General features: G+C 36.3%; 1 protein-coding gene across 2 annotated transcripts in view; it reads right to left on the reverse strand.

The window, feature by feature from the left end:
* LOC125677123 (pyrokinin-1 receptor-like) overlaps positions 1-6727 on the reverse strand; it is a 28468-nt gene extending 21741 nt beyond the window's left edge. Inside the window, exon 1 of one of the 2 annotated variants that reach the window (XM_048915096.2) lies at positions 6096-6727. The gene's annotated coding sequence lies outside the window, so the exon portion shown is untranslated. Of the gene's footprint in view, positions 1-949 lie in introns of both variants that reach the window. The other variant, XM_048915097.2, reaches the window with a different exon arrangement.
* Positions 6728-9029: the final 2302 nt, after the last annotated feature.

Here is a 9029-nt window from a genome sequence, read left to right on the forward strand (position 1 = left end):
ACATAAAAAAAGTGCTTATGACCTTTCACATTTTCCATTTAAACGGAAGTGCATGACGCCGCTTGTTTCGTACATCCTTGTGACGTATCCCAAGCGAGAAGCCATAACTCGAAGTCCCAAATCAGCGTATATCGACCCTATTTTTCTTACAGATCTGTTTGTAGATGACAGACACAAAGAAAAAGACAGCAATTGTAATCCCTTAATTTATCTTTATGGGTGCTTGAATGTCATTTTGGACATCCCCATCGAACATAAAAATGTCCTAAAATATTTTTGCGGCCACTAATTTGCTGTATTTATGGATTTTCTACTTTCCGTTATTAATAAGATTATTGATCCTAGTATTAAGAGACAGGGATATGGGGCGGAAAAATCAGATGGTTAAAGGATATGATAAATCAAAAAATTAAAGTACAAATATTGAACGGATCCTTCGTATGCCGGATCTCTGTACGTTTGTCTACACCGGTACATTGCTATTAGTGCACGTCTGACATCACACTTAAGAACACATTGATAACTGTGGCAACTTGAGGACACCTGGGACTTTAGAGGTCTACCGGATGAGAGCTTTCATATCGAGCTCTTCTTGTAAGCAAGGGAAAAATCGTTGGTTCGAGTCAATTTGATAAGGGCTTAAGAATAACCCTTCTGAAAATGTCTGAACTCCTCCCTGCGGTATATGTATATTACCAATGTTGTCTTACTTTGAATGAAGTATCTTTGTTTATCAATAAAATTCAAATGGTATGACCATAGGTCCTTGATGCCCCCACACCCTGGAAATACATTGCGATCTGAGCTTGTTTTTCCTACGCGACACGCCAATTGACACTCGAGTTGCCATAGATATAATTACATCGTACTCACAGATTCTATAAAAGATACGTGGCATACGAGTTGAGAAGATACTGATAAAATTGGCATAAATCTAATGGCGACTTACGATTTGAAGATGAGATCCGGAGAAAAACAGGAATTATACATTACACGAACTGCAAGATAGCGGGATGCTGATGTGCGTAACAAGACTCTATCGACAGCGTGAACTAGTGAACATATGGGGTGTCGTGCCGTCCCTGTTTGTCACATTCATAATAATCATTAATTGATGACTGGCGCACTACAATAGTACTACCGGTATAAGATATAACATGAACATAAAAATCAAACACATGTTTGATAGGATTCAGTGACCCTGCTGTGCCCCGGATGTAAGGACATTTGGGTACTATAAAATCTAAAAATAGTTTTATGCAGTGACGTGTTGTATGAGGACTTTATGAGCATTATCAAAATTGAATGCGTTTGTAATCCTACTGTTTACGGACTCCCATGAGTATCGTTGAAATTGAACACATGTTTATGCTATAATGTGGCTTTTCCCTTCATGTAGGAGGTTTGTAAGTATTGTCAAAAATGTGGGTCGTTTAAGACTAGATCTAGCAGGGATCAAAAGTACCGAGATATTTTTATGCTATCACATTTTGCAGAGAACATGTAAATTACCTCTCCGCAACGATGTAATCTTCATTCTACAAAAGTATTAAAAGCATTATCTTTAAAAAGAAGTTCAGTCAATTTTTCGTATGAAAAACAATGCCAAAAACACTAATCAGTATAAATGAAAATTCGAACCCGCAATGACACACCCGTAAGATTAGGTAATGGTTTTCTTACCAGTGTAATCATTCGGGACCCATAATAAAATGGGATTTAAGACACTGTCTGTTGACCAGAGGATTTGATTATTCAGAAAACTGCAAAATCTTAATGTTTAATTTAGATCAACAGAATTCTTAAGGAGGTCTTGGCAGTGTGTACATCTTGAATTGTAAATATATCAGCAACTTCTTTGGGGGGTGGAGTAGGGTGGGGTAAAAATGCCATATGTTACCATGGAAATAAAAATTATGTGTCCTTTATTTCAATCGTGTATCACAAGTCTACACTTATCAAATTCTACGAAAGTTGGAGAAAATTGATCTATGCGCCCAGATTCCTGCAGAAATCATATCTTATTCGCCCACATTCTTTTTATATGCATGTCAATACAACATGGAATAGTCTCATCCCTGCTCAATAGGGGCATTGTGAGTAGGAATTGTGAGTAGGTAATTAGTTGACAATTGTAAATCACACAGAGTAAAGATTTGAGAGGTGAGAAGGTCTGAAATAAACGATATGTACGTCCTACAATAAAGTTTGGCCGTATCTAATGAGTTCTCTGTGAGAATAATGAGGCTTAACTAGTGTGGACTACTGTCCTTCTGTCATTAAAGATCAAACGTGAAAGAAGTTGATGTCGTTATCTGGACAGGAAGTTTTGTACTGGATCGTTATTACACGTGTGTAATGTTATCGACTTCATCTCCAACAACCAACTCTCGATGCATCACGTATCTTCCTCATCAATGTGAATCCTGAAACGTGAAGACGCTCCTCATCAATGTGATTCCTGTTTAAGTCACACGTGTTTTATTCCTTTGTTTGTTGTTTTATGCCCCTTTGAGAATGTTTCACTCAGTAGGAAGGCGACACCAGCTGTATGCACAGCAGCGTTTGACCTACGCATGGTGTTTAGACCGTAGCTGTGATGGTTCTTCAACGTCACAATGCTTACAGTGACATGTGACCATCGTTTTGTACGCCACATCCGAAAGACCCGTGACTTTCATGTCTAATGCCTGGCACTTGACGAAGAAACAGTCATCACCTATGTTAAATATTTTAGGCTTAGCCAATATCATAAGAATAGACGGGAATCCTCACTGATACAGTCTCTAGAGAAAAGAAATTCCTCCAGTTTTACAATTTAATTCTGTGATTTGCTTATTTTTTGTTAAATACCAATTTTCGTTATTGTTATTATCACGAGATTGTCTTTATATAATAGGTAAGTAATCAAAAGAGTACAATTCCCCCCTAATGAAGAAAGTAAATTAGCTTTCTACAACATTACACACATTCTATCAAGGATACCTTTTTAGGCAACTCAACAACATTTGGTGTCCAAGAACTGTATAGAAATGCTGTCAGATAACTTAGATGAACGTTGTCAGTAATCATGCAATCCGTAACAGCTTATTGTTTGACACCTGCCACATTAAAACTTGTTTATTTACATAAAATCACGTATATAAAGAACATGCATTTCAAATTGCGGGGGACAGGCTGTAAGCGGAAGTCTTTTATCAGACGGGTGTAACTGAGATTTTATCTCACGCCGTAGGGGCCGCTGACTGAAGGCGAGGTTTAGTGCACTCATTTTACCCGCGTAACAGTATTTAAAACTACAAATACCAAAATTTCTTATCTCAGAACTTCTCCTAATCGTCTCTGTTTAATAAGACGAGAGCCAATTTCTAAATCATTTCCTCCGTAGCTCATTTCAATGAACCACCTGCCCCTTTATGTTGGATTGAGATCAGTGAAATCCATCTTGTCTTTAAAAAACATTTCTGAAAATTTTTGACGGTATCCTGGATTTTTCTTCTGAAATAACATCGTTCGCCACACCCTGCACTGATATAACAGAAAATCGCTATTAATATACCCTACAGGTCTTATCGAGAGGCCACGCGCATCGTGTAGTAGCGATAGTTCTGCATCCTCAATTTTAATCTAATGAAAATATTCATCGCCCTCAGTGTCTATCTAAGTCACTGCATGCTTACCCCCCACAGGCGTGAGAGGATTACTAACCATCGACTCGTTACTGCTACAAATTGATCGAATTACTATTGAGACAAGTCGCTCTTCTTACAATGATACAGTCATGTAATACGCAATAAATAGAAATTATCTCCCTTTATCGAGTTTGTCACCCTTCTTGTTTATTAGTGTAGACCTATAAACGATGAAGCAAATCAGATTGCCACCTTCTAACAAACGGTTATCAGTTTCTAAAAACTTTGTTAGGTACACACGTACTCCTCTTTTTTACAATAGTATATTTCATATTCATTGTTACAAACTACACTTACTATCTCACACACATCAACTATCTATATATACATTGAATGAATTGTGTCCATTTACCTATCCTGCATTATATTAACTTTAAGTATATCCTTTGTTTATATTCATGTTTATTTATTCTATGTAAAAACGTTAAACCTATGAACTGTATGGTTCTTGGTAATAAACAATTCAACTGTTGTAATTTAGTCTAATGCTGAAGCGTTCTGGTGCATATTTCTCAGTTTCGTAATCGGTAAATAACAAACAATGTAAATATCTTTTACGATGTAAGAAATACTGTTACTATAATGAGGAATCTCATAGGTTCCCGTGGGGATCCGGGTTAGAATATGTCCCAGTACCCCTACCTTGTCGCAAGAGGCGACTGAATGGGGGCGGTATTTCGGATGAGACCGCAAAACCCGAGGTCCCGTGTCACAGCAGGTGTGGTACGATAAAATCCCTTCCAGCTCAAAGGCTGTAAGCGCCGAGCATAGGCTTAAATTTCGCAGCCCTTCAACAGAAATGGTGACGTCTCCATAGGAGTGAAAAAAATCTCGAGCGGGACGTTAAACAATATGCAACCAATCATCTTAGCTATAAGCTGGACAACTGCAGATATGAAGACACCTGCTACAAATTTTTCTGTATCCTTTTGAATAAATCCATTTTCTTTTTACATTTTTTGACAAAATTGGGCCATTTTGAAAATTTCCTTACTATAGATTATTTATTAATACTTACTGAAAAACATGATGCACTTCGAACAATTTTTTAATCAATATATGAAAAGAGTTCAAGAGATTACAGTGTGTCTCTATAAGGAAAAGCTCTGAAAACAAAGAACCAGTGAACACGTTTTTCATATTTATTCACATTGTGTGCAGAAATATTTAAAAGCAGAGAAGTTCGATTTATTTGTAGAAAGCGTCCTTAAACTCAATCCAGTAACTCTTATTTCTGTTTAATAACATATTCTGTTTCCATCGAATAAAAAACAAGATTCCCTGTCAACGAGATCTGCTGGAGAAAGGACAAATAAAAAAGAACTTAATATATTATAGCCTTTAACAAAATACCCTAGGGTGAGCGTATATTATAGTGTAGATCAGGGATGTCGATTATTGTTTGCCAAACTTGTGTAACAATCAATCAGCATGTTTAAAGCAATATTCATTCTCAAAGACGTGAAATTCTTTTACCTAGAATGCTCTCATTTTTTAAAAATCAATTTCCTTTGGTATTGATTTTATTTACTTTTATTTATTTCCTTTCTTTTTTTCTTTTGACATCAGAAAAGAAATATATCCTCCATTGGCAATTCAACATACTATTTTAATCAAGCCATCAAATAAACATCACAATGAACATATCATATGAATTAATCACCCGGATATCAAAGCACTTCCTTCCTTTTTGTCTAATGTTATACACGAGATCATTAATTTTCCAGCCATTAAAGAAACACCTGAACAGGGATTTGAACTTTGTATTTGTTTATAAAGATACTTCTCCACGTGGTGGTGTATAATTCGACACAGATATCACCCAGTAAGAAAATCGAGCGATAAGACAATTAGTCTAATTGAGTTAATTAACAGTTTTGCCACTTTATGAAAAATAACGCTTGATGCAGGAACAGTTATAATAAAGATATTGTTTTTCCCCGCAATTTTCTTTTATATAGGTATGATTATACAATTCGGTTTATAGTGCTATTTCTCAAGTTTCAAACTCTGACTTCTGCTACATGTACTATCAAGAATTCAGAAACATATTTTTGTACACGCTGTATTTTACAATCCATTCTTCAAAAATATTGAATATATTTCAGATTCTGGTTATGATTCTGTAAGCACCATATAATTTGTTTCAATGTGACTACGAATGCGAGATTCATAAGAACGGAACTGCGTCTTAATTTTAAAAGAATAATAATAATATTTTTTTCGATTCAACATACTGTTTTAATTGTTTGAAATATTTTTATTAGTGAATGACAAGAACTTTGAGATGAAAAATATTTTTTTTTAAAAATTCAACCCAAAACAGATTCACTAAAGATTCTCAAAAATGAAAAAGTAAGAAAATAAAAAAAAATGATATGATTAGATACTGTTTTTACTAACCTCTTGTCAGTTTGGTCACCGCTTCTGTTGACGTGGACTGCTGGTAATGAGATCTGCGTCTGGTGAGCGTTTGTCTCTCGTCGCTTCCTCTCCTCGCGGTTTTTGTCAATACTCTCAGCGTTTCCACTCTATTCACTTGTTCGTCTGCCGGAAAATAATTACTCCACCATACATCACGTCCATAAGCTGATGTAATGAAATTAATCCTTTTACAAAAGGAACGATTGGGTCGCTTAATAATGGGTTGATAGCAGAATTAAACTAAGAGTGAAATTAACAGTCAAATTTCAATCTTATTTTCGTAGCTTTTGGATTTCCTTGATTTTAACACAAAAAAATCCTTAAGAAAAACAAGCGTTCTTGGAATAGAAATTTGCTCATTTTCAGTCAAGTATTGACTGACGGCAGCAGGCTGACATACTTTAAACTTCTTGTTTGTAGCTTAACATTGTTGTTTTTACCTGCGTATGGTTTCAACGTACTACCTACATCAAGAGATGATGTACAATTGCTGTATGAGAAATTGATTACATCTAGGCACAGTGAAAGAACGTGCAAATAAAAACGTTTTCTTTTGATGATAAAGACTATTCTATTACATGCCTGAACCAGTATAAACTGCAATGAGTACCAGTATCGGAAGGAACCGGTACGTGGAGCTGGAGTGGTAGAATGTTACCAAACTACTGCAGTGTTTCCTGTGACATGACACCAATTCAAGATAAAGAAATATCGTGACGAAAAGCATTCCTTAATAGAAAAACATATTCTGTTACTTTATCATGTCATGGGAATATGTAATTTCATAGTCTAGTAATTTTTCCGTTTGTTTTGTAATGGATTGAACTGAACTCTCTCTCTCTCTCTCTCTTTCTCTCTCTCTCTCTCTCTCTCTCTCTCTCTCTCTCTCTCTCTCTCTCTCTCTTCCCCCTCTTTCTCATAAATACAAACATATCAGAACCTAATGAGTCCCCCTTCTCTCCTCTTTCTCTCACCCCCCCCCCCTCTCATTCTTTACAAAACATGTTCTTCTACAGAAGTTTTAATGGTTAACTCTTTTGACCCGAGCTGACGATTTCCCGTCGTTCAGCTAGCAACGTGTCTATGGGAGGATCCTCAATCGTGACATGCAGTTCACGGCTATCGCAAAAATTGTGCTCACCAACTTTAATTAACGGATTTCTGTCATTCTTCAGTTGCCTGCCAGATCATCTTTTTGCCCTATGAAATGCACGCCCGCATGCTATTTGTTTCGTAATTCACAGACTTTTTTCATTGCAATAATTAACGTATATTTATGTGACGCTTTGCGTTTTTGTTCAAAAAGAAATTTATAACCAGAATTATGTAAAGCCATTTTGAATGCATACTGAGCGTACGAAGATTAAAAGACCCGGTCGCATGAAAGGCATTTTGACACTTTGACATCTTTCTTTGGATGCGTAGGAATCTCAGATGAATTATTCTAATGTTGCGGAAGAATACCAACGTGAAATTCTCGAAATGTCAGCTATTACGACTGGCTGATTCCGTTACACATTTTATTCGTGTTGATTTACCGGAAAATTATATTTTCAACGAACAATGTCAAATCGCATATTACATGTGGTTCAAGGTATCAGGAGAGAAATCTAATTGAATGGCGTCAAATAACGAGTTATACAAAGGCTCTTAACTCATTAGGAACTCATTTTAGCTCTTTGATTGCTGCTATTTGAACTTAGTCATACGCTACTTCCTGTTTAACAGAGCAATGATAAACATGTCATGTATATTTTCTGTAGTAAATTAAAACAACTACATTTCTGTAATACAAGTCTGATTAAAATCTGGAATTCATTGCTGTATTTTCCTTATTACGCTAATCCATTCTCCGTTATCATGTGACGTTTCTGAAGAGATTAAGGTGCTGGACGGAAAGTTGCGGGGAAAACCTTATTAATGTTAATTGGTCAAGAAATATCAGTGGTTGCACCTAGAATCTTGAACATGTCCTCCACTAAAATGAAAATCGATTCTGCTGAGGGAGAAACATAGTCCAGGAATTGAAAATATCCGATATCCGATAGAAGGAAATAACAGGAAAAAAAAAAACCCATTCAGATTCCCGATCTTAGAAATTATCAGAATTTGTTGATTGCTTGATTTAATGATACGGATAAAATAATCAACAACGATATAAGTATGAAAGGGGGTAAAAATGATCAGTGATCAATCTCATAACTCCTATTAGCAATACAAAATAGAGAGTTGGGCAAACACTCTCTGGATATACCAGAGGTGGGATCAAGTGCCTAGGAAGAGTAAGTATCCCCTGCTGACCGGTCACATCCACAGTGAGCCCTATACCCTGATCAGATAAATGGAGTAGTTGGTTGTCCAAGTCAGAATGTCAAGAACAAAGTAACAATTGGTGTAAAACAGCATTCGACTTTATTCCAGGTTGCATTTACAGATAAGTTCATTACCATAACAACCATAGAAGAGCTTTGTCATTAGCATGCATCGACGTCAAAATCGGTCAGTATGTGAAAAACGGCGACTATACATGTATACCAGTGCCAACATAGTACGGTCACGGGCACTGGAAGTTAATGTAAATATATAGTATGTGCATGTATAAAAAAGGAAGGGTAGGACACTCTTTTTGAGGCAAATTCGGGTTTGGGTTATTGTGGGCGTTTCTCAAACGGCCTGACGCGATGAATCGTTCACATATACCTTACTTTCAATATATGTACGGTTTCTTTCCGTTCCAATGCCGTTCATTTGAAGAAAAAGATGTTTTTACACCTCCAAGTGCCTAAGAATTTCGCTAGACTGTCTTACTTCCGGTTTAATCGCACTGAATCGAAAGGTAAGTTCTGATAGGTCAATAATAAAATTGAAGTCTGAATTGACACACGTTATCTAATCCATAAATACATATGTAGA

Source organism: Ostrea edulis, chromosome 3 (genome assembly GCF_947568905.1).
Source record: "Ostrea edulis chromosome 3, xbOstEdul1.1, whole genome shotgun sequence".
Lineage (NCBI taxonomy): Eukaryota > Metazoa > Mollusca > Bivalvia > Ostreida > Ostreidae > Ostrea > Ostrea edulis.